This window comes from Bubalus kerabau, chromosome 5 (genome assembly GCF_029407905.1).
Source record: "Bubalus kerabau isolate K-KA32 ecotype Philippines breed swamp buffalo chromosome 5, PCC_UOA_SB_1v2, whole genome shotgun sequence".
Classification (NCBI taxonomy): domain Eukaryota; kingdom Metazoa; phylum Chordata; class Mammalia; order Artiodactyla; family Bovidae; genus Bubalus; species Bubalus kerabau.
Window position 1 is genome coordinate 40446504 of NC_073628.1, and position 27248 is coordinate 40473751.

The 27248-nt window shown below is 40.4% G+C and overlaps 1 protein-coding gene and 1 long non-coding RNA gene across 11 annotated transcripts in view; one reads left to right on the top strand and one right to left on the bottom strand.

Moving 5' to 3' along the window:
• DLG2 (discs large MAGUK scaffold protein 2) overlaps positions 1–27248 on the bottom strand; it is a 1420652-nt gene that overhangs the window by 308009 nt on the left and 1085395 nt on the right. The gene's annotated exons all lie outside the window — the stretch shown is intronic.
• LOC129652662 (uncharacterized) overlaps positions 3412–27248 on the top strand; it is a 29484-nt gene continuing 5647 nt past the window's right edge. The window contains exon 1 of the long non-coding RNA XR_008714667.1: positions 3412–3534. This is a non-coding gene — a long non-coding RNA (uncharacterized LOC129652662). The remainder of the gene's footprint in view (positions 3535–27248) is intronic.

Here is a 27248-nt window from a genome sequence, read left to right on the forward strand (position 1 = left end):
CTATGATCCAGGCTGGAAAAAATGTAATTAACATCAATGATAATTTAATCTATAATTATACATTCCTTTAATTGCTATGATGGGTTTCAATAAAAAAAGGGTAAAATAAGTTAACTTGCTTCCAGAAATATGTAGTATTACTCTAGGTCAGTGTTGGAACATATTTTTAGCAGCTAAAGACCAGGATAGTTTAAATGTCAGATCCATTTCTTTACAAAAAAATTTAAATGTTTGTTGCCTATGATTAACATTCAAAGGATAAATTGCTGTGCTGCAAGGTCTTGCCTACTTTTACCTTATTTCAAAGAAGATTATGTAAATAAATCAATATTTCATTTAACATACATTGCTAAAATAAATAAATGCAATAAAAAATTAAAGAAGAATGCCAGTTAATTTTTTTTTTTTTTGCATATCCAGCATAAATTATGCATTGGATGAGTGGCTGTAAAACTGTTTTAAACTACTCAAAATCAAGCCCAACCTGACGCTGACAATATACAATTGTCAGATCTCAGGCCATCTAGCCAATGATGTCTGCAAGCAAACAGCATGTATGACTTTGACGACAATTGTGTTTTCAGCTTAATAGTCTCACATATATAAATATGAATGTACATCCACATATACATAAAGCATTTTAAATATATTAGACTCTAAACATCTAGAAAGTATAGTTAGATTTATAAACAAAGGCTAAGTGTAAAGATATTCTATTACTTCTGCAGACTCAACAAACATTGCTTTGATTTCAATAGTCATTGATTAGATAAAGGGCATACATTTCTACTGGCCAGGAATCTGAGCAATTGTAATAACTATATTAAGCGGACATGAAATGGTTAACCACACAACCCCAGAGGCCAGTTATTAGACTCTTTAAAATATAGCTCTGCTTCTAGGAGGAAGGAAAAAGAGAGTGACAGTGAGGCATGGGAAAATGACTATAGAGAAAAGTCTTCTAGTTGAGGAAGAGGTATAGAGAGACTTTTCTAGTGGCATGCAGAAGGGAACCGACTGTCTTCCCAGCTGAAGTCAGGAATATTTATATAGCATTTGCTCCCACAGACTCAGCAGAGAAAAAAGAAAGTGTTTTATTGTGAACAGCTTCAACAGAAATATCAGCAGAACTAGAGGAGAAAAGTCTGTAACTACTCAGTTCCCTAGATTACGCATTTTGTGGGAAAGCAAATAGAGACCCCAGTGGTCAGAGCTATGCAAACATGGCAGTGAAGTCCAGCTCAGTTGACAGTTATCCTCTGATCTTAGACATGAAGGCTGAGAATTCTCTGTAGTGCAAGTGTCCTGGAAACAGACCAGTGCAGAGACAGAAGAGAAGTAGGGAGATAATGGAGAGGCAGCCCCAGACCAGAACCAAGGCAAAGACTACTGATTCCCAGCTCATCATGGCAAGTCATGTCAGCAATCAGCAAAGAGTGTATGGCAGTGAACACCTGAACTGCACCCCAGTTACACCTCTAGAGGGGCCATTGATTTTGCCTTTTGCTAGAGTGGTCCTTGAGCCTTTCTCAGCCAGGCGGCCCCAGCTCATCCACCAAATTGGCAGATAACATTATAGCCCATAATAGCTGACTTGCCCACCCTTCTCACCATAGGAATTCTACTTTCTGACAAAAGACAATACTTTTCTCAGTCTCTCTATATTCTCTTTTCTGAATTTCTTCCCAAAGCCTTTTTTTTTTTTTTTTTTTTGGTGTTTTTGTTTCACCTAGAGGTATGGGTGGAGAAGGCAATGGCACCCCACTCCAGTACTCTTGCCTGGAAAATCCCATGGACGGAGGAGCCTGGTAGGCTGCAGTCCACGGGGTCGCTAAGAGTCGGATACGACTGAGCGACTTCACTTTCACTTTTCACTTTCATGCACTGGAGAAGGAAATGGCAACCCACTTCAGTGTTCTTGCCTGGAGAATCCCAGGGAAGGGGGAGCCTGGTGGGCTGCCGTCCATGGGGTCACACAGAGTCGGACGCAACTGAAGTGACTTAGCAGCAGCAGCAGCAGAGGTATGGGAGTCACAATGCAATTAGAATGAGAAGAAAACAAGACTATTCTTAAAAGAGGATTCGGCTGGTTAGTAGACTCTCTTACTGTAGACTTAGTAAGAAATACTAAGATTTACTCTTAAAAAAATTTTTTTTAATTGTAAAAAAAGTCACATACTATAAAGCATACTATTATAACCATATTTAACTGTATAGTTCAGTGGCACCAAGTACATTCATATTGTGCAACTCTCACCATCATCCATTTCCTGAATGCTTCACCTTCCTGAACTGAAACTGTCTCCATTAAACACTAACTCCCCATCCTCCTACTCCATCCCCTCCACCCCCTGGCCCCTGGCATCTACCCGTGAAGTTTTGACTCAATGAATTTGACTATTCTTACCTCGTATAAATGGAATCAGATAGTATTTAAGTAGACTAACGCTTAATGAAGAGTTCTCCCATATCCTTATACAAAATTACAGATTACTACAAGCTATGGACCTTCAGAGTCACACTTAAAAGCGTTGAAAATTAATTTTGAAACTATTAAAGTTCTACTATGCATATTTTTGCTTCCATAAAAGATTAAACTATTTTATTCATTCCTCAGCAGGTTTAGTTCTTTTCAACAAATTCTTTGGTTAACTTTGTAAACTCTAGAGCCACAAGAATATCTCCAAGTGTCAGTACGGAGAGGCATAGTCCACCTACAGTTAGCTGAGACAGCCCTCACTTCAAGTGCGCAGGTGTGAATCCAGAAAACATGACTTTCTTCAGGACCATGCCTTACAAGGGTCTGGTACTGCCTGGTGGGCCACAAGTTCCTTGCTTAAGTGTGAACTTCCAATGCTTTCTGAGCTAAAATGGGCGAATAGCTATTCACCCAGGGTAATTATATATTTTGTTAAGTACATAATATTGCCAACCTACAGTGTTTGAGCAAAGTATTCTTAAATAGCAGCTGAGATGAGTAGGTGGAGCCTTTCAGAGCCTGGCAACAAGGGTACAGACACTTTAAATAATTTGTGGGTATCAGAACCAGGGCTTCCCTGGTGGCTCAGTGGTAAAGAATCCATCTGCTGATGCAGGAGATGCAGGAGACTCGGGTTCAGTCCCTGGGTCGGGAAGGTCCCCTGGAGAAGGGTATGGCAACCCACTCCATTGTTCTTGCCTGGAGAATCCCATGGACAGAGGAGCCTGGCAGGCAACAGTCCATGGAATTGCAGGGTCAGACACAACTTAGCAAATGAACTCCAGGCACAGGCAATGCTTGGGTGGGTCTGTGTCCTTGCTCAGATAAGTTGTTTGGCCTGAGGCGCCCCAGCATACATACCTGCAGGCTATTGGGCAGGGCTGGATCTTGGCACTAATGAGCTGGAGAGAGGGTCCCACCTGGTCCCACCTCTGCTGGTACTGATGCCTGGGTGGACACGCTCCCGAGTATGGCTGTCCGAGCCTCTGGCCCCAAGGAGAGCTAGGCATGGAGCCTCTCTTCTGCTTCTCTAGGAGATGCTCCAAGACCAGCAGGTAGGTCTGACCCAGGCTCCTATTAGATGACTGTTTTTCCCTGGGTCCTGTTGTTGCAGGAGATTTTGTGTGTGCCTTTGAGAGCAAAGTCTCTATTTTGCAGACCTGCGGGGCTCTTTCAATTAAGCCCTGCTGCTGCTGCTGCTAAGTCGCTTCAGTCATGTCCAACTCTGTGCGACCCCAGAGATGGCAGCCCACCAGGCTCCCCTGTCCCTGGGATTCTCCAGGCAAGAACACTGGAGTGGGTTGCCATTTCCTTCTCCAATGCATGAAAGTGAAAAGTGAAAGTGAAGTCGCTCAGTCGTATCCAACTCTTAGTGACCCCATGGACTGCAGCCTACCAGGCTCCTCCATCCATAGGATTTTCCAGGCAAGAGTACTGGAATGGGGTGCCATTGCCTTCACCTGCTGTCCTTCAAAACTAAATGCTCTGAGGGCTTGGCCCCCTGATGCCAGAGACTCCCCCCGGCCCTGTGCCCCCCATGCAGGAGAGCCTGCTGTGTGGGGCTCGGGGCTCTCACTCCTGTGGGAGAACAACAGTATGACTTTTCTCCAGTTTGTGGGTCACCTATGCTGGGGGGTGGTGGGATTTGACTGTATCATGAGTCCCCCACTCCTGCCCCTAAGGTTGTGGTTTTGTCATGTCTTTAGTTGTAGAAAATCTGTTCTGCCAGTAGATACTATCTAGTAGATACCTACTGGAATCGTAGGTTCCAGTCTTTGTCACTGACGGTTGTTGTGGCTTTGTGTGCTCGTGAGAGGAGCAGATCTCGGGGACTTTTCTGCCCTGCCACCTCTCTCCTCTAAGAGATGCGCCTGGTGGACTTGAGGAATGTGCTTACTTGTGAGCTGCTAAAGGTAGGAGCGTGTTGTGTTAGAACTTTAGTCTCCAGCATGTTGTTGTTGTTTAGTCGCTAAGTTATGTCTGACTCTTTGTGACCCCATGGACTGTGTAGCTTGCCAGGCGCCTCTGTCCATGAGATTTTCCAGGCAAAGAATATTAGAGTGGGTTGCCATTTCCTACTCCACCAATATACAAGAGGTGCAGACAAATACTGTTTGATTCCACTTATACAAGTACCTAGTGAATGCATGCATCTGTCTTTGAATGCCCATCACTATGTCTATCCGGCTTCCCTGGTAGCTCAGCTGGTAAAGGATCTGCCTGCAATGCAGGAGACCCCAGTTTGATTCCTGGGTCATGAAGATCCCCTGGAAAAGGGATAGGCTATGCACTCCAGTATTCTTGGGCTTCCCTGGTGGCTCAGATGGTAAAGAATCCACCTGCAATGCAGGAGACCTGGGTTCGATCCCTGGGTTGGGAAGATTCCCTGGAGGAGGGCATGACAACCCATTCCAGTGTTCTTGCCTGGAAAATCCCCATGGACAGAGGTGTCTGGAGGGTTACAGTCCAGGGGATCACAAAGAGTCGGACATAACCGAGCAACTAAGCACAGCACATGTCTATCACCCCATCGACCTTGTCAACTCAAAAGAGGAAGCTTAAGGTCTGTGGCTACCAACTAAGAGTCAAGAACACAAATAGGACATCATCAAGGACATAGTCTGAGGACAGAAATAGAATTTAGGTTAAAAAAAAAAGGCTCTGTGGAGGTAATCATACAGAGTGCACGCATGCTCAGTTGATCATTTGTGACTGACTCTTTGTGACCTCATGGGCGGTAGCCTGCCAGGCTCCTCTATCGAAACTGAGTGGGTTGCCATTTCCTCTCCTAGGGGGTCTTCCCAGCTCAGGGTTAGAACCCGTGTCTCCTGTGTCTCCTGCATTGGCAAGCGGATTCTTTACCACTGAGCCACCTGGGAAGCACCCAATCATACAGAGACCTAAGTTGAAATAAAATTTTTGTTGGCTATAAACTTTTTTTTTGAGGGGAGTAAGGCTCTGAAGCTGTTAAAAGAAAGAAAAAGTTGCTCTTGGCTTCCATTGACTCAACCTACCACTGCCAGGCTAATCTTCAAATCTGCTACTTCTATTGGTTAGTTTCCCACTCATTTTCATCAGCATCTAGTCTAGGCTTCTTTGTCGTTTAAAGGTGTTCACTTTCTGGTCACTGATTCCAATATATGGGTTTTTTTTTTTTTTTTTTTTTTTTCCGCCTTTACCACCAAACAATTCTCAGATATCAAGTAGGTATCCTTGGAGAAGGAAATGGCAACCCACTCCAGTATTCTTGCTTGGAGAATCCCAGGACAGAGGAGCCTGGTGGGCTGCCATCTATGGGATCACACAGAGTCAGACACGACTAAAGCGACTCAGCAGCAGGAGCAGCAGCAGCAGCAAGTAGGTATCCTACAATGCAACTCTACCTGGAGGTAGTGACGAAAGTCCCACAAGACTACCCTCTACTTCAAATGCCAATCACAAGTCAAGTCCAGGCTGTTACTAATACTTCTCCAGCCCCTATTCTTACTGTAGTCCAAAGGCTACTTCACTAACAACAAAAGAGGAAATTCCAAGCGTTTCAAGAACTGTATGTCACTGGTGGTTCAGTGGTAAAGAATCCGATGCCAATGCAGGGGACAAGGGTTCAATTCCTGGCACCAGAAGATCCCACATTCTGAGGAGCAACTAACCCATGTACCATAACTACTGAGCCCATGTCTGCGACTACTGAAGCCTAAGCACCTAGAGTCTGCTCTGCAGAAAGCCACTCCAGTGAGAAGCCCTTGTACTACAACCCCGCTTGCTGCAACTAAAGAAAGCCAGAGTGCAGCAGTGAAGACTAATAATAATAATACAAAGAACATGCCTGCCAAGGCAGGAGATGGATCAAACCTATCAAAGTAGGTTTGATCCCTGGGTTGGAAATCCCCTGGAGAAGGAAACAGCAAGCCACTCCAGTACTCTTGCCTGGGAAATCCTATAGACAGAGGAGCCTGGTGGGCTACACAGTCCATGGGGCTCTCAAAGAGTCAGACACAGCTTAGCGACTAAACAACAGCAATGCCAGAAATGGGGATGAAGACCAAATTTATATTTCTTATTATGATATATCACATACATCATAATTTATTACCCACACAGATACACGCTTCCCTGGCCAGTCTACTTGTGGGCCAAAGTCCTTGATCCTTAAGTTTGCCAGGCAGGTTCTCATTTCACACCATTGCAGATCTGGGCTAGGCTCTTCCCTCCGACTCTATCTAGTCACATTTATTCAAATCCTACAGGATTCCAGAGCATGGTCTAGCACAGATGAAGTCATGCATAAATCACATATGAAGCCCAGCTCTCCCACTTAATGGCTGGTGAGATGGGAGAGATTACTTGGTCTCTTCAAGTCTGTTTCCTAATCCGTAGAATGGAGAAAATATAAGTATGTACTTCACAGGCTTGCTATGAAGATTATATAAAACAATGCAGGTAATCTGCCTAGCCCTGTGATTGGCCTATGCTGCTGCTGCTGCTAAGTTGCTTCAGTTGTGTCCAACTCTGTGCGACCCCATAGATGGCAGCCCACCGGGCTCCCCTGTCCCTGGGATTCTCCAGGCAAGAATACTGGAGTGGGTTGCCATTTCCTTCTCCAATGCATGAAAGTGAAAAGTCAAAGTGAAGTCGCTCAGTTGTGTCCGACTCTTAGCGACCCCATGGACTGCAGCCCACCAGGCTCCTCCATCCATGGAATTTTCCAGGCAAGAGTGCTGGAGTGGGGTGCCATATAGTGAGCGCTTAAAAATAACTTTAAAAAATTATCACAGTTCCAGCCTACTTCCTATGCTTGGAAGGAAGCATAGGATTATATGCTCTCATTTTGATTATATTTCTCTCTTCTTTATTCACAATATTTCAGTTGTACCGTTTATATAATGTCTTAGGCTGTTTATTATTTTGCAACATAACATCTTTATGGATGTGAGTGCCGACCTTCCAATGGAGAAGAAACCATAAAAAAAGATGCTCTCAACAGCCACAGAGAAAGTACACTTCAAAGGATTTGTTCATTTATTTTCATTGATGGGTTAAGTGGTTAATTGATTGCCTCATTCATTTATTCAGTAGATATGCCTTGAATATTTAAAGATTCATAGAGATGAATTAGAAAGATTTTGCCTTAAAGAAGAGAAAAAGAAGTGTATAAATTACTAAGACACGAAGTAAAAAGTCACGAGTGTCTGTAAAGTACAATGATGGTTCCAAAGACAGAAGGATGGCAGCTGCGAAGCTTTCCCGAGGAAGAGCTGGTTTTGGAGGGCAGGCTGTGTGAGGTGATTAGAAACTAGTTGGTGAGAAGTGGGTGGCTGAGAGGCAGAGGGCACATTCCAAATCCAGGTTTGGGCACCTGCACAGGCTTGGGGCTGGAGAATGCAAGCACCCGTGGTGAACAGCAGGAGAACAGCAATCAGATGGGGGCAACTAAAAGCTCTTTGCAAAATTCACTCAACCCCCCGAGGCTTTTTAATTAACACAACTGTGACCTTGGAAACTTCAGTAAATCCCTTTGACTCTGGCTGTTTTTATTGATTTTTGGTAGTAGGACTTCAATACTCAGTGGGTTCTCCCTGAATTCATTGTCCAACTAGTTACACTCAAGCCACTGTCCTGCCACTCCACATATTTCTTTGAAAAGTGACTTCCCTCTCTTAGAGAGGTCCCTCTTGCCCGCAAAGTATAGAATATTTGGGCTTTCCATGGCTCAGATGGTAAAGAATCTGCCAGCAATGAGGGAGACTCCAGTTCAGTCCCTGGGTCGGGAAGATCCCTTGGGGAAGGGAATGGCAACACACTCCAGTATTCTTGCCTGGAAAATTCCATGGACAGAGAGGCCTGGTGGGTTACATACAGTCCATGGGATCGCAAAGAGTTGGACATGACTGAGCGAGTAACACACACATACGCAGAGAACTTTGGAGGGCTTTGTGTTTATTTAAAATGCATAAATATCTCAGCAATGAAATTTATACCAGCAGTTGAAGTGGACCATCCAACCTGCTGTTCTTCACTAGGGAAGGTTCTATAAAGAAGACCCAAATCAGTAATTGCAACACTGATACTAATTACCAGCTCCGTTTAGCTCTGTCCCAGATCCCAGAAACTACAAGTAGGGCATCAGAAAAGGAGTCTTGAAGTTCCTGTAGATGTTCTAATAAATCATCCCAGCATGGATGACACCAAACTTGGTCTATGATTTTTGAAGGGCAGAGAGGACATACTGACTTTCCCTGCTTAGGAAGTTTCTATTCACTTCCATAAACAAAAAGGCACTGACAGTGGAACTGTTTTTTTTTTTTTTTTTTTGATTGGGGGGGGTGGCTTTTTTTGAATTGCTTAATAAACAAAGTCAATACCCTTAAACCCTTTGGCTGGGCAATATCAATTGGGACCTTCTTGGAAGTTTCTGAAATTTACATATTCAGGACATGAGCATGTGGACACGCCCAGTTCATTAAAATCTCTGTACCTGACAAGTAGAAACTGTCTCCAGGTTTAAGCTATATGAAAAAGAACAGAACACCAAATTTGAAAAGCCCAGCTATAATTCTCATTATCAACAGCTGACAAAATTGCAGTTCGAAGAGGTTGAATGACCTGGGTCTTCTAGGTGCCATAAGTGCAAAAGCTGAGACCCAAATTCCAAACCCACGCTCTTTCTTTTTTCTAGATTTTCAGCTCAATGCCTGTTCATTCTCTTCTCTAATCTTACCATTTCAAAAAACCTTTTCCAAATAAGTCAGTTACAAATCCAGTCTCCATGTCCATGGCCACTGTCTCTTTGCTAGATAACCGTAGCAGCTTACTAACCTCTCTACCTATCTCTGGTCTTCCCCCAACCCTCTGCTGGGGACACGACTGAGAGAAGTATCTTCAGTACTACACAGAATGCACTGAGGTCTTTTAACACCTTTGGAATGTTCCTCATTGTCCCGAGTTGTTTGTTGTTTAGTCACTAAGTTGTGTCTGACTCTTTTCCATCTGCATGGCCTGTAGCTCTCCAGGCTCCTCTGTCCAAGGGACTCTCCAGGCAGGAATCCTGGAGTAGGTTGCCATGCCCTCCTCCAAGGGATCTTTCCAGACCCAGGAATCAAAACTGTATCTTCTGCATAGGCAAGTGGATTCTTTACCACTGAGTCACCTGGGAAGCTCTTATCCTAAATGGAAAGGATTAAGTTCTTAACATGAGTATTAGGCCAGCTCCACATCCCACTTCTTACTTTCAAATTTCTGTCTAGTCAGGCTCATTCATCCCCTACAGAGCGATAGTCTTCCTCTCTCTAGTTCATTTGTATTAACTTGTTTTAAAAAATACCGAGTGTCTATTCCACGCCAGATCTCAAATTCTGAGATTTCCATTTATAAAATGGAAACATGTAATATACCATATAAAATATTTCCATTTATAAAACAAGCATTGCATCTAGCTCAGGGCATTTAGAACAGGAGGTAAGCCAATATGGCTAAGGGTCTGAGCAATAGTCACTGAAAAACTGTTTCAGTAGATTCCTACCTGTATAGGAGTTGTTTAGGATTGAGAAAGAAGAAACTTCTCTCAGTCATGTCTGAGTCTTTGGGACCTCATGGACTGTGGCCCACCAGGCTCTTCTGTCCATGGAATTCTCTGGGCAAGAATAATGGAGTGGGTTGCTATGCCCTCCTCGAGGGGATCTTCCCAACCCAGGAGTCAGACCCAGGTCTCTCACATGACAGGTGGATTCTCTACTGTCTGAGCCACCAGGGAGGGAGAGGCCATTCTAAATGAATGGGAGAGTGCCTCACACCAGATTATCCAAAATCCGCATGATATTATCACATGACCAGAAGCATATAATGGCATTTGCTACCAGACAGAGCTGGGAAAATCAGAGTAGGGGTCATGGTGGTGTGGGTTATGGTTGAGGGAGTAGTTTGTTGCTCTACCACCCCCAGTTTTTGGACCTGGAGAGTGCTGATGTGTAATAGATATTCAATACTACACGGTGGTTGTGTCAATGACCACATTTGGGCAGACAAAATCAGATTAAAACAACGTGAATGAGTAGTGCTGAAGAGAAATTAAATAGCAAATGCCAATTGCCATAGAAGAGAGCATAAAGGAGGTGGAAGTCTAATGTCATGGACCTTGCCTTGATCTGGAGGTTGGATGTGGGTCCCTTTATCTCTCTATTAGTACTTGGAACTTACTATCTTCAAGGCATTATTCTAAGAGCCTTCCAAATACTAACTCATTTCCTCTTCATAATAATCTTATAAAATAGCTACTATTATTAACTCCACTTTACTAATGAGGATACTGGTGCACCAAGAGGTTAAGGACCTCGCCCAAGGTCTCTTAGCTAAAAACGTACAGATTTAGAATTAGAGCACAGTGAGTCTGGTCGTGCTTTGACCTCTCCACTGCAATGCCTCTTTATTTACCTAGCAGGTGTTCTCTAAATATTTCAGCCACTGTAATCACAGCTCCTTTGAGGCCAGATGTCTGCAGTCTATCCCAGCCTTGGGGAGAGGCAAAGTCAGCTCTCAGACTGCAGAAGTTAGGCTAGTAGCCCTGCCCTGTGGGTGCCGGCATATAGGAAGGTACACGTCCTGGATCTGACTTGGGCACGATCCAGGTTTCTGGAAAGACCGTTCAAAACTCTTACCGAAGACTGTCTGTTCCATTATAGTATTAACATGACATCTCCCTCTCTCGTTGTCCCTTATCTAGGCTGGAAAGAACTAATGTTGAGGAAAATGTGTTGACTTTCTTTGTTCCTTTTTTTTCTTTTTTGGTCTCTAATGTTGTAAAAATGTAGCCTAAAGAAAGCTCTAAGGAAATGTTCCTAGTTACATGTCAACCTTTGTTTTTCATCAGAGTGTTTAAGATAGTCTTTTAAATGTCTTCATTTTCTCTCAGGCTTCTGGGATGGAAAATAACACAAAATCTACAGCAAATTCTCTTTTTTTTTTAGATTCTCATTAAATAGAAGAATTAATTGAAACACTGAGAGGTAGCAGATTTGTTTTGTTCATTCTCCTGATAGTTTCTATCTTAAAGAAGAGATTCATCTTTTTAAATTCCATGTTATTACTACATTACTTAGAATTTTAAAATGCTTGGCCTTGCATTGTTATTTTATATCCAGAGAGGAAAAGTCTTTGAATTTGGACTTGGTTTTGAATAGAAATCACAAAACTGCCCGTGCACTGGAGCCCAAATTCGGGCCCTGGTATGTGCCACTAACATGCCTTCAGTTTTAACAGAGAGATTAGAAGTTTCCCAAATAAGGGTTAGGATCCAGTACGTAAGGCTGCATGTATTTTCATCTATAGGAATTCATTTTGGGCTTCCCCAATAGCTTGGCAGTTAAAGAATCCGAGACTTCCCTGTAGCTCAAATGGTAATGAATTTGCCTGCGAGGCAGGAGACCAGGGTTCGATCCCTGGGTTGGGAAGTTCCTCTGGAGAAGGGAATGGCAATCCACTCCAATATTCTTGCCTGGAGAATTCCATGGATGGAGAAGCCTGGTGGGCTACATACAGTCCATGGGGTTGCAAAGAGTTGGACACAACTGAGTGGCTAACACAGTCCCGCAATGCAGGAGCCATGGAAGATGTGGGTTTGATCTCTGGGTCAGGAAGATCCCCTGGAGGAGGAAATGGCGACCCACTCCAGTATCCTTGCCTGGGAAATCCCATGGGCAGAGGAGCCAGGCTACAGTCCAAAGAGTCGAGAAGAGTCGGACGTAACTGAGCACAAGCGCAGCACAGCATGTAGACAGACACTTCAGGCAAATACGGCAGTCAAACAGACCTCGCTTTTTTCAGCCTTTGAGAGTGGGGAGCCCTTGTTCCCAGTGTGGAGCAAAGGGCTGGAACAAAGGAGACATATGCATGTATCATTGTAGGAAAGCGCTGCCTGATCCCACCATGGAAAGCAAACACATCAGAGTCATGACTCAAATACAACAATGAAGTGATTGGGTGTTCTCACCTAGGCTGTAGGTGTGGATAGTAAATGAAAAGCAGGCCCATGTGGTGGAATCTTGAGGGCACTTGGCAGCATATAACGTCCACTTTCCTTCCTTGACATTGTTCTTTGCTGGGCAGCTTGGATGCTGGCGAATGCTGTCATCATCTTTTTTTCTTATAAACAATATGAGTAAGATTAATTTGGGGATATTTCACTGAATGCTTTCTTTTACAATGAGTTATGAGGTCAGACTATTTGTGACTGGTATTTCTTGTCTGTGATCCCTGGCAAAGCTGGGTTCTACTGTGTTCCTTCTTCTTATCAGTTTGGAAAATGAGAAAAAATGAGACTGTGTGCCTGTCTTTAATTCTGTTATCAACAATCGAGGGAAACATATGTGGTTTGCATGTTGCCAAGGCGATATTTTGTAAACAAACTGTCATTGTTAATTTCGGGGAGTGTTTCTGATTCATTACTAGCAATGATTTTGCATAATATAATCTCTTAAAATCTGATATGTAAATCAGAATCAGATATGTATATCATTGAATCCATGCCCCTTGCATTGGAAGCACAGAGTCTTAACCACTGGACCACCAGGGAAGTACCTCAACATTCTGCCTTATCAACAGTATATACAGTTATGGTTCAACATACCATAATTAATTTTACTGAATACCTATTTTGTGCCTAACAGTATTCTAGGTACTGAAGATAAAAAAAGCAGTCTAAATTCTTGCCCTCATGGAGAAGGAAGATCATTAGCAAGAAAAAAAAAAGAGAGAGAGATAATTATGTGTAGTGTTATGGAGAAATTGAAGCAGGCTATCATCTTAGTATGAATATGTAATAATAGCATGCTGTGATGTTAAGAACAGGGACACTGGAGCTCCAGCACTACCCTGCTGTGTGATCTCAAACAAGTTATTCAGCTTTTCTGTGCCTTAGTTTCTTTATCTCTAAAATGGGCGCGATCATAGCCTCTATCTCAAGGACTTGCTTTATGGGTTACATGTATGTAAAGCACTTAGAATAGTGTCTGGCATTATAAGCATTTTGCAACATTTCCTTTCGTTATCTTAACATTTACTGAGCACTTTCTAGGAGCCAGGAATTTTTTTTTACTATTAAGATTAGATTCTTAAAAAATGTTTTTTTAATTTATTTTTTGGCTGTGCTTGGTCTTCATAGTTTCAGCTCACGGGCTCAGTAGTCGTGGCACACTGGCTTAATTGCCCCTCGGCATGTGGGACCTTCCTGGACCAGGGATTGAACCTGTGTCCCCTGCATTGGCAGGTGGATTCCCTAACCACTGAATCACCAGGGAAGTCCCAGGAGTTCTGATTATGACTTGCTCATCAAAATTACCTTATGAAGAAGATATTACCAACTCCTTTTCACAGATGAGAGAATGAGAGAGGCTTAATAATTTTCTCAAAGTCATGAAGCTAGAAAGTATCAGAAGCACTGTCTTTGACTTCTGCTCTGTCCTCAAACATCTTTCTGTCTCTCTTTATAAGAAGTTTTGTTTTCTTCCAAATATTGAATTTCCAGCAGTTCAGTAATTAAACTCATTATGTCTGTAATCTCATGTTTGTGACTAGAATGATAATATATATTTTCTGACAATAAAATTCATCCTTCTCAGGTTTTTTCTGATTCTGATATTTTTTTTCTTTCATATGTCTTTGTTTTGCTGCTGCCTAAAGTTCAGCTGTTCATTATCTTAGCAACATGTTTATATATATTTGATATCATTTTAGTCAAATAGAATTCACTAATTATCAATGTAAAATGTTGCCCCTTGGAGATTAGATATAATTTCCTATGGCATCTATACTTTTTAGGTTAAATGCTTTAGTGTTGAGAGCTTTAGAAAGTATTTCCATTTGTGATGCCCCAGATTTTATCCATTTAGTTGAAATTCAAAATTGCTACTATTTTCCTTTTCATGACCTTTCCGATGTCTTTTTTTTCTCTTCCTAATCATAGTTCCATTTAAACCAAATGACATGCAGAAATCCTCACTTCAGTGGTAATCTGCTTTCTTTTTATATCCAGTTTTAAACCATAATCACTACTCTCTTCCTTCAATTGCTCAGACACTTGGTGTGCATTTTATTAAGCAACATCTTGCAGATTTAAGGAAAGTGCCCTTTTAGAGCAAAGGGGAGTTCTAAAGCCTCAGGGCTTAGCAGTACAAGGTAGCTTTGCAGATTTTAAGACCATGCATGTTTAATAAGGCTTTGAAGAGAAGTGCTATCAAATGTACAAACATGTCCTATATTAGTTGTGTGATCATGGACTTTTTTCCTTTCTAAAGAAGTGAAGAATTAAAAAAAAAGAAGTGAGGAATAGGTGAGGACACAAAGTGTGATAATTGAACTCTGTTGGCCCCGCTTGGGATAAGGGAGACCACTGTTGGACTTCTGCTTCTGCCGCTTAATTGTGTAAATTCTCTGACATCTTATTCCCTCTCACATGTAAAAGAGATAATAACGTAACAGTGTTTGTGAAGATGAAGTGGTTAACATGTAAATATTGAGAAATGCTAGTCACAATGATGGGTAGCCACAGAATGGGAAAGACTAGAGATCTCTTCAAGAAAATTAGAGATACCAAGGGAACATTTCATGCAAAGATGGGCTCGATAAAGGACAGAAATGGTATGGACCTAACAGAAGCAGAAGACATTAAGAAGAGGTGGCAAGAATACACGGAAGAACTGTACAAGAAAGATCTTCACGACCCAGATAATCACGATGGTGTGATCATTCACTCACCTAGAGCCAGATATCCTGGAATGTGAAGTCAAGTGGGCCTAAGAAAGCATCACTATGAACAAAGCTAGTGGAGGTGATGGAATTCCAGTTGAGCTATTTCAAATCCTGAAAGATGATGCTATAAAAGTGCTGCAGTCAATATGCCAGCAAATTTGGAAAACTCAGCAGTGGCCACAGGACTGGAAGAGGTCAGTTTTCATTCCAATCCCAAAGAAAGGCAATGCCAAAGAATGCTCAAACTACTGCACAATTGCACTCATCTCACACACTAGTAAAATAATGCTCAAAACTCTCCAAGCCAGGCTTCAGCAATACGTGAACCGTGAACTTCCTGATGTTCAAGCTGGTTTTAGAAAAGGCAGAGGAACCAGAGATCAAATTGCCAACGTCCGCTGGATCATTGAAAAAGCAAGAGAGTTCCAGAAAAACATCTATTTCTGCTTTATTGGCTGTGCGAAAGCCTTTGACTGTGTGGATCACAATAAACTGTGGAAAATTCTGAAAGCGATGGGAATACCAGACCACCTGACCTGCCTCTTGAGAAATTTGTATGCAGGTCAGGAAGCAACAGTTAGAACTGGACATGGAACAACAGACTGGTTCCAAATAGGAAAAGGAGTACGTCAAGGCTGTATATTGTCACCCTGCTTATTTAACTTCTATGCAGAGTACATCATGAGAAACGCTGGGCTGGAAGAAGCACAAGCTGGAATCAAGATTGCCAGGAGAAATATCAATAACCTCAGATATGCAGATGACACCACCCTTATGGCAGAAAGTGAAGAGGAACTAAAAAGCCTCTTGATGAAGGTGAAAGTGGAAAGTAAAAAAGTTGGCTTAAGACTCAACATTCAGAAAACAAAGATCATGGCATCCGGTCCCATCACTTCATGGGAAATAGATGGGGAAACAGTGTCAGACTTGATTTTGAGGGCTCCAAAATCACTGCAGATGGTGACTGCAGCCATGAAATTAAAAGACGCTTACTCCTTAGAAAGAAAGTTATGACCAACCTAGATAGCATATTCAAAAGCAGAGACATTACTTTGCCAACAAAGGTCTGTCTAGTCAAGGCTATGGTTTTTCCAGTGGTCATGTATGGATGTGAGAGTTGTACTGTGAAGAAAGCTGAGTGCCGAAGAATTGATGCTTTTGAACTGTGGTGTTGGAGAAGACTCTTGGGAGTCCCTTAGACTGCAGGGAGATCCAACCAGTCCATTCTGAAGGAGATCAGCCCTAGGATTTCTCTGAAAGGAATGATGCTAAAGCTGAAACTCCAGTACTTTGCAGCTCATGTGAAGAGTTGACTCATTGGAAAAGACTCTGATGCTGGGAGGGGTTGGGGGCAGGAGGAGAAGGGAACGACAGAGGATGAGATGGCTGGATGGCATCACTGACTCGACGGACATGAGTCTGAGTGAACTCCGGGAGTTGGTGATGGACAGGGAGGCCTGGCGTGCTGCGATTCATGGGGTCGCAAAGAGTTGGACACGACTGAGCGACTGAACTGAACTGAACTGAACTGAGCCACAATGATAACAGTTATCATTATTAACCTACTCTCACCATGTTCATTTGTGATTTTTTTTTCTTTGAGTTCTTAAAACTGGTTCACTTCTTAATAGGTGGACAATTCATGGTGATAAAATCAGAAATTCACAGGTGTTTATTTTTATTATTATCCTTAGAGCCAGCATCAGCTTCTCCACAGGGTCCAACCCATTTTCAAGATGCTTGGGCTTAAAAAAATCACCAGCACTCAGATCTTCATTGATTGATTCAGTCATTTATTGAAACCTTATTCACTACCTACTGTGGTATTCTCTGTTTTACCATGAAGCTTATAGTCTGTAGAGAGATTGGACAGTGCTTTATACGAATTGCAAGACTGAGAGAGAAATGCAGCAGTACAGGAAACTGAGATAGCATGTAGGAAGCAGTGTTACTCTATTGCATATGGAGTGAAAGCCAGGAAGCCTTCCTGGAGGAGGTGATCTGTAGCTCACTTTTCAAAAGAAAAAGAATATGTCAAGTAGAAAAAGGAAGAAGGAAATTGTGGGCAGAGAGAGTAATAATTGCTAAGTCACAGAAGATGAAAACATATAAGGCTCAATATGTGAATTTAAGTTTTATTCTAAAGACCAACTCTCATTTTATAAAATAAATAGATTGTATTTTATATTCAGATATTATATTTCATCTTCTTTATATCTTGTTCCATAGTCTCAAGCTCTCTGTAATTTTCTTTTTTGGGGTTTATAATTAGGAAAGACAAAGATAGAATTTCAATCTCACAAGTTGTGAGAAATTTAACAGCTTGGAGGGAAAACCCCACAATAATGCATTGTATAATATCTCAATATCACCAACAACCACAAATGATCAAATAAAAGATTAACAAGAAAATCTACTTTCTTTGCTTCCAATCAGAAGATGAAATATGCATTTATCAGAAGACTATTAAAAATGTTCTCTGTTGAATCTACTAGAAAGAGGGGGAAATATGTTCCTAACTGTAATTAGAACTATCCAGGTTGAGAACATTTGATTTTCCTCCTTATTTTATCATCATGTCTTCCCTGCTACCCTCCTCCCAACCACACCACCTTCACATCTTTATTTCTTTGGACTGTGTTTTGATAATGATTGTGTAGACACTCTACTTTCATTATTTCTCACTAATAGTTACTCAAAGCAACTATTTGTCTGCAATTTTATGGGTAATTGTGTTTCTTTAAAAATACTCTTTGTGTTTTTGCTGCTCACTGCTAAGTCACAATAGCTGAGAATTATCACTGAAACTCTTAACATCCCTCCTTTTGCTTCCTAGAAGAGTCTTCCACAATGAATGATACCTATTTTTAAGAAATTTAAGCATCTAAAAGAAAATAAAAATCTTAAAAATTTGGATAAGATAGGCTGTGATTATATTACAAAAAGTCAATCGCTTATAAAGATTCTTCTGAGTGACCTTAAACAAAGAGGAATTTATATATTCACTATCCCATAGTAAAGATTATTAAATATCTTTATATGAAAATGCCTATTATATGAAACTAGGTAACTCTTGCACATATTTCCAAGAGCATGGGTTGATTTTAACCCTGATTTAAGATCCCTTTGGACTCCAGTGACCCCATTTGAGGATAATAAGTGTTCCAAATTTTTCTAGAAAAAAATCATATTAATGAAGAACAATTGCATGAAGGTTTCTTTTAGAAATTATGATCCCCTGGCAATTTACACTGCATATTAAGTATTATGATAGTCACATTGAAAGAAAATGTAACATTTATAAAAGTATTTCTGACTTGAGGAAAATATCTTAATGTATGAGGAGCAGATGTAAATGGTAACCCAACTAAGAAATAACAATTGTTTATTCGTTGATTCTCTAGACTGTTAAGCATTCTCCTATTAAACGTTTTTTTCCTCCTTTAAAACACTGCAAATAAGACTTACTGCTATTCCTCTCTGCTCTTAGTTTCAATTTACACTTGGATAAGTTACTCATTAATTACATGGCTGCCTGTAAGGGCAAAAGGAAATGAGGTCGATGGGGATGAAATGGAAACAAGACTTCTCAGCATATAAGTTTTAATATTATTTTGATTTTTGAACTCATATAATTATACTACCATTGAAAAATAAACTTAAAACAATATACCATTCATCATCAATCGAACATTCACCCACTAAAAACATATAAATAAGTTTTCTCAAAATATGTTTATTTAGCAAACTTATGGAAAGCCTGATCATTCTAGATTGATTCAGCTATCCTTATCGTGATAAAAGAATTATGAAACAGTATAATGCTAAAGAACATTTGAAGAACAGTATGAAGCACAAGGGACTTCCCAGGAGGCACCAGTGGTAAAGAATTCACCTGGTAAAGAATCCAGTGCAGGAGATGAAATTTTGATCCCTGGGTCAGGAAAATCTCCTGGAGAAGGAAATGGCAACCCACTCCAGTATTCTTGCCTGGAAAATTCCAAGGACAGAGGAGCCAGGTAGGCTACAGTTCATGGGGTCACAAAGAGTTGGACACAGCTGAGCCCACACACCACTTCCATGAAGCACAAGAAATGTAGTCAGAGGATCTGGGTGCAAGTTCAAGCCACAGCACTGACTTGCATGACCTTGGACCAGTCACATTACTTCCCTGACCTTCACTTTCCTTATCCATGCATTAGAATGATGATAGTATCACTTTTCTATTCACCTCTTGGAGTTCTGTGTATCAGATGAAAAATTGTAAAGTCTCATACTTGAGGTAGTTAATATTTTAGATTTTATTCAATGTTTCCAAGACTTACAGAAAGGTACAAAGTTAGCATTCAGTTCACTGGGAAAAAAGTATTTGGTTTGTTTAATTTCTTTGTTTTCACACAACAAGCAATGAAAGTAAAACTGAGAGTATTTGATTTTGGCAGCCTGGTCAGCAGATGCCAGAATCAATCTAGGGAACACGTAACCTACTCTCATAGATCGACTACTTTTTCAGCAAGCAAAATCAATATTTGGGAACTTTAGTTAACTATCATGACTCCTAAAATGCTTTTCAGTGGGGATGAATTTGCTCTGCCACCTGAGGTTCGAGAGAAACTGCAAGGCGTGAACATTTGTTTAGTTCATTCATTCATTCTATGAATATTTATTGACCTCCTACTGGGTGCCAGGCATGATTCTAGGCCTTGAGGAAACAGCAGTGGTTAAAACAGATAAAACTTGATGCTTTCATGGACTTTACATTATGGTGGAAAATTAACTGAACTTACAGCTGTTTTTGGTTCTAACCACACAAATATATGCACCTTAATTTAAACAGCCATTCTCACCTTCTGCTAAAACAGCTTAAAACTGTTTTTTGGTGGCATAATCCTTTATGTGTCCAAGGCCAAACATGAAAAACAAAGAAAGCTGCTCTGGTTGGAATGGGAGTAAGGCCGGGACGCCTACTTCTCTCCACCTATTCTTCAGCTGATCCCACCTCCTTGGTGAATGCTTTTCAACTGGTCCTTCCCCAGCCCCCTCGAGCTCTCTGGTTGTTCTCTATTCAGCAGCCAGATTCATCCTTTTGAAAAGCAAATCTGATTCTGCCAACCTCTAGCTTAAAATCTTTCAACACTGCTGTTTCCTGGAGAAAGAACCAAATACTTAACCTGGTCCTTCGTGATCTGTACCCAGCCTCGTCCCTGCTTGCATCATCTTGTGACCGAGTTTCTCCCATTTTCTCCAATTTGCTTTAGGCCCTTCCATCGCACCACCGTCTCCTTTCCAGAGGTGACTTGCACACCTTCCCCTCCTCTTCCTTACAACTCCTTCCTCGCTCTGCTTTGACAAATTCATACCTACTCATCCTTGAGAGTAAAGAAAATATTATTTGGGGGAGATGCTTCCTTCTTAACCCTCTCTCTAGTTTTTGGTTTGTCTGGGTTTGATCTGGCTTAGTGTACTCTAGGGCTTCCCAGGTGGTGCTAGTTGTCAAGAAATTGTCTGCCAATGCAGGGGACATAGAGAGGTGGGTTTGATCCCTGGGTCGGGAAGATACTGGGAGGAGGGCATGGCAACTTACTCCAGTATTCTTGCCTGAGAATCCCATGGATAGAGGAGCCTGGAGGGCTACAGTCCATAGGGTCACAAAGAGCCAGATACAACTGAGTGACTTAGTATGCACACACATACTGTACTCTAAGGATATACTTGAGTTTCTAGACTCTAAGAGTCTAGATCCAAGTTCTTCTCTTTTTCTAAAGTGACCACCTTATTAGCTTGTCTAATAAGCTAATATAATAGTAATATAATCACTAGTGTCATTTTACTTGGCCTCTGTAAGGTACATTAGGGAAAGGGCCATGTCTGTTTTGCTCATCATTCTAGCTCTAGCATTCAGGGCAGCGTGTCACTCATCAGAAGCATTTAATAAACATTAGCTGGATAAAAACTGGATGAATGAATTTTTGTTTTGTTATTCCTTAATTTTTGTAATGCATCAGCAGTTCTTTATTAAGAAAGCAAATTATCCTTAGCAGTGGAAACATGAATATGAGGAAACGCAAAGAGGGAATAACAGAAGATTATTTTGAACCAAAGCACAATTTGGATACTTTTGCCTTCTACAGACTTAGTCAATGAGTCTACCAGGAATCTTATTTGGATTAGGAACCTATACAGCACATTAAAGATGTATATTTTGTATTTCCTAGGCTTGTTTTTGTTCCATGCTGAAGTTGCTATTACTTGCGATTCTGAGAATTTAAACTGTTCTATTTCAGCTCTCTGTGCACTTGATTTCCTGAAATTGATTTTTTTTGTCATATTACTTTCTTTCAACCTCAATAAATCTGTTTGTAGGCTTGGTAATTACAATTTAATTTATTAAGTGGACAAGATTTAGGCTACAATGAGTCTGTAAACAAAGAGACCATGTATAATAAGTTGTTCATCTTGAAAGCCCCCACAAGCAATAAGTGCTTCCACTTGAATTACACTTAAAACTATTATTGGAGGGTTCAAATCCTATTAAACACAGAAAGAGAAATTTCCATAGATACAGATCTTTTCCCTTCCCACAAGTGGATGAAAGCAGAATATCCATGTTTTAAAATATGTGGAATAAGAGAACATTTAGAAATTAACTGCTTGTAATTATTATTCTTAGATGACAAGTTTTAATTAGAAGACACAGTAAACTAACTTTTACAGAAGCTCAGCTGGAAAGAGTCTTAAAAATAATCTCTCTAACCATCTTAATTAACAAGCAAGAGAATCAATCTTCAGAAGAGTGATGTGGCTTAAACGTGGTCAATAAAGCATTGGCTGCAGAGTCAGGGAAAGGAGAACAAAGCTGTATTTTTATATTTAAGGACTGGCTTAAATGAGGGGATAGTCAAAAAGATGTGGGGGTGAACTAGATGGGAACCCAGAATACTGAGTTAAGAGGTATTTTAAATCTGTTTTGATTTATTTTCCTTTTGATGGAGTTAAGTTAGTAAGTATTTTAAATCTGTCTTGGTTTATATTCTTCTTTTCATCTCTGTGGAGACAGTTATCTAACATCCTGAAATTTCTTAGCAAATGGGAGGGTTATCTAACAATGATTTGTGTGCACTCTGCATTATTTGTATACTGAAGAATGGGATTAAGACTCTTCATTTCCATGTATTCGAGCTGGATGTTTCTAAAGATGAATAAGGATCTTAGAGATGTTTCTGGGTTGTCAAAATGTCTCCAGCACAAGGATATACTTAGTCTCTTTCAGTACTAAGGAGTGAATGCTTTATGTTACCAGATACCAAGGGATCCGCAAAATCATATAAAATCATTATATAGATGGATTATATAGATGGATACAAGAATTGATATATTTAATTATGGAATGAGAGTTGCTATGGAGATGGGAAGAGGGATGATACAGTGGGAGTAGGCATGACATATAATTATCTTTGTAAATATTTTTAATCCCTTTGAAATGATTTTGGGATATTGTATTCCCAGGATAGAGAATGAGGTCAAGAGAGTTTTCTAAGAGTAGGAGATGGTATCTCCCTTTGTCGTCATTACATTTCTCTAGGTCCAAACTGGTGTATGGACAAGAGAGAGGGATTCAGCATTGTTAATCATTAAAGTATCTGGAGAGAACCTTCTAGTGAATCTGTAGACTCAATTTCTAGGAATCATCTTTTTGGTCATATTTTATAATTCTATGTGTTAAATGGAGGCTGAGGAGAAAACGAAAGCAACTAGGAGAAGGCTAGAAAAAGGATGCATTGAGGAAACATCCTGGAGATGTCCAGTTGCAGGAGGTGGTGGTATCCATTAGTGGATGTATATGTATATGAGAAAGAGTTGAAGAGAAAGACATGGCTAAGAAGCACAGATTCTAGAGTCACATGAAGTTTTGTTTCCTAATATTTTGGTAAAAATTAGAACATACCAACCAGATTAACTAAAACAGATTTCATGTATCATACTTGGAGAAATTGGATATGTGGCAATAGACTATCTCTAAGGATGAACTGATTGATGATGGAAAGATGGATGGATCGATAAAGGGGGCTCCAGGAAGAATTTAGGATGAGAAAGAGGAAAATCATAATATAGTTAATCTATGTATTGAACTAGCAATATTTCCAAATTGGTGGTTATTTTTTAAATTAACAATAATTGTTTATACTTTTAACACACATGCACATATACACACACACATATACATACATAATTTAACTGTGATACATGAACAATAGCAATTAACAACAGTAAACTAGAAAGGAAAGGAAAGTTGTGTACATAAGAAATCCCTGAGATGCATGAGAATTTTTAAAAAATTCCTTTATGTCCTTTTGATCATAATGGCTTATCGGATGATTTCTTGGGCTATTTAAGCCATCTGTCCTCATGAGCTATTATAGAGATTAAAAGAATTAAGGAATTTACTAGCTGCTCAGCCTTAGTAGCTATGACAGCTTTTAAGATATTGAACTGCTTTCTTATCTAGAGGCTGACTAAGCTTCAGCTCCCCTACCTGTGAAACGAAGAAACTGGACAAGATAGTCCTAAAGGATTCCTCCAACTCTTAATTTCTGTTTCTCAAGGATTCTGGTTAAACCACACAGAATGCATCAAGTTAGCTAGACTGTGATTCATTTCTTCTTAAATCATGCAAAAAATGTAAAGGAAAAGGGTGTTATGTTAGTGACAAAATGTTCAAGTAATGGACTTTATGCTTCTATATCACCCAAGGTCATTTTAAAAAAAATCTAGAATGTAATAACTGGAGAGTTATTCTGATAAATACCTTACCCATCCTAACTTTTCCTTTTTGGAGGTAAGAAAACTGAGACTCATAAAGATGAATAACCACCACAAGGTCACACAGCTGGAGTTAGGGCTGGAATCAAATACTGGCCTCGTTGAAGTCAAGAATCCCGCACGGTAATTTTCACTCTAAGGCTCATCTTGAATTTTTCCTAGTGACGCTGGTGCAATTTCTGATCAAGACCCACAGCTGGACCTTATGAATCGTGCCTGGGCATTTAAGATGCAGTTATTTGCACTAGAAAATATTTTGATATGCCACAGCTGCTCATTCATATGCATAAATCTACATAGACACTGGTTTAAATAAAGAAATGTAGCTTACACTGCAAGTAAGCTTCTTGAATGTTGCAAATACTCTCCTTTCTGAGAACCTTAACGTGTAGAAGTTGCCAATAGTCCTCCAAGGTTAAATTGCCTATTAATTTCAAGCTTTCATCATGTGTTTGATCTTAAAGAGAAATGCACTATAGTCTCCAATTCTGGTTTAAGCTTGATGACTTAATTCAGAGTGGTTACTTTGAAGATCAAAGTTTCACTTCATGTTAAAAAAGAATATATACTTCCCTGCCCCACCCTGCATGAGCTACATAATTTAAAAGAAGTAAAAAAGATTCTTTAAATTAATTTCTGTTTTAAAAATAGTAAGTTACTCAAAGAAAATTTACAGTGATGGCTGAATGAATTTTTGGCTCACCAAGCCATCAGGATGGGGTTCAATCTTCCCTTTTCCCGACTCAGTGCTTCTTTAATTCACTTGCTGGAGAGGCCATGAGGCAAAAGAATGAAGCCTGAGCAGGTTCACTGTGCCACTGGCGGAGGAATTCTAGCAAGATTCAGGAACTAGGTTGATAATCTGTATTCAGAAGGGAGGGATTGGCAAAATAGAGGTGACACATGAACTTCTTACTCCCCCTGAAGCTTGATCTGGTTCTAGTAAAACCACTGAGATATGACCGACCATTGAGTGACACATGTCAGAAACCACACCTTGTGATGTCTCCTTCTGTGACTTTGCCCAGTACTCCTGGTAGGAGTCCCACCCAATAGTGCCAAGTGGCAACTTTTGCAGAGTCCCTAGGTATTCTAGAGCAGTGATTCTCAAAGCTTAGTGTATGTACACTAATAACCTGATAAAATGCAGATTCTGATTTAGTTAGCTTGGGTTGCAACTCAAGATTGTGCCTTATTAACAAGCTCTCAGTTTCTAGCTATGCTGCTGGTTCACAGATCACATTTGGTAGACCAAGACTCAAAAATAACTCCTCTCTTCCCGAAGCTTCCTACATGGCTCATTTCATCACTTCTTTTAGTCTCTGCCATAATACCTTAATAGCAAGAAGACCTTCCCTACCCACCATATATTTCTCTGTCACTATCAGCCTTACTCTTATTTCTATTTATTTATACTACTTATCACCTTCTGACAAATTTTATATTTATTTGAAAGGGCCACTTTGGTTCACTGATATATCATTTTCCAAGAATGTTGACTGAGGCATAGTAAGTGATCAGCAAAAAAAAAAAAAAAAAAAAAAAATCTATTAACTGAATGAATATGGCCACTCTGCCACAGTCCCATAAACCAGACCACATTTATGAGTGTCCAGGCAATAATCAACTCTGTTCTTTGGGATTTTCCTTTAGGAGCTCAGATTATTCTGTTAAAGAATAAAAGGCTGAGGAAACCAGGCTTCTGGCTACTGAAGTCCCTGCTCACTGGTGGGGACCACCATTGACTTCCTCCTTCCTACTTTCACTCTGTTCTGAAGCCCTTGTAATGTCCCCAGCAATGCTCTGAGTAGCCAAATTAAGGACAAGGGGATATTGGTGGCTTTCATGGGAAGAGCTTGGCAATTAATTGTTTCCACTTTGTGCTTTATCCAACAGTTTACATTGTTCATTTGATTCTCCTAGTGAATATCTGGTGGTTTATTATTTCAACCTCAGTCAATAACCTCACACTAAATGTAGGTGCTATTATATCAGCGGGAAGGCAATAAATGCTATAAAGGTTTGCCCCAATCTGACCCAGGGGAATGCCCTATTAGACTCTTTGTGACAAATGTATAATTAGGTTGTAATCAATGCCTCTTTTATTCATCAATGGTATTAAAGTTGTGTTACCAAGCTCTAAAAAATGTGAGCGCTTTAATTATCTTTTCTTTGTTCTATATTACAGACCAACAGCTGTAGATTTTCTGCAGTACAGGATAAAGAGAGTTTATCCACTCAGGTTGCTAAATGTTTTGTAACAAAAAAACAAAAAGCACCACCTAAAAACAGCATCAACCCCAAATGTCCAATCTAGGGATTCGTTTACCACTGCTGCATCTAATATCAACATCCCAGGACATTCATTCAATATTCACTCTGGAAATATTTCTTAAACATCTGTTATTAATATTTCCCCACACACTAAAGATAATATATTATACTTCTAAAACAAGTGGAGACACATTTGATAACTCTTTAATAAAGCATAGTCAAATTCATATTGAGCATATTAACATGGGAGATACAATGAGTGGTAGAAGGTTCCTTGCCCTCCAGAAGCTCCCTTGAGTGGAGGAATGTGCAAATTCCACAAGGGACATACCAGGTGTCTAAATGTAAGTCTAGGGAACTCAGAGAAAGAGAAAATCAACAAGAGCTCAGAGAAAAATCAACATTGATTCAGCAGACTAAAGATGGCTTTGTAGTGGAACTGGCATCTGAGGGCCTTCAAGATGAGCAGGAATACTACCGGTTAAAGAGGAGAAAAGGGAATTCCAGGCAGAGAAACCCACAGGAGCAAAGGCCCATAAACGTTACAGTTCAGGACCTAGGTCAGGGACATGGAGCAGTCCTGTGAAGCAGAGGGACAGTGAAAAAGGATGATGCTGGTCAGTGGTAGTGGGGAAGAGGGCATGGAGATTGGCTGTGATCATATTGTGAAAGGCGAGGAGTTGGGTACAGGCATCTTGGGGTGATATCGTTTAGAATGGGGATTCTGAAGGCAATGAGGAAGATGACAGAGAAGGGTAAGGAAATGTGTGTGTGTTTCTGTGTGTGTAGGGTGGTAGGGGCATTATGTTTCTTTTTTCCAGGTAATGTTGGAGTAATTTCGTTAATTGTATATAGGTAACAAATTTTTATAAGAATTAATTTCTCATATTGCTTAAGTAAAATTTTTTCTGAAGTATCAGATACATGATCCTTTAAA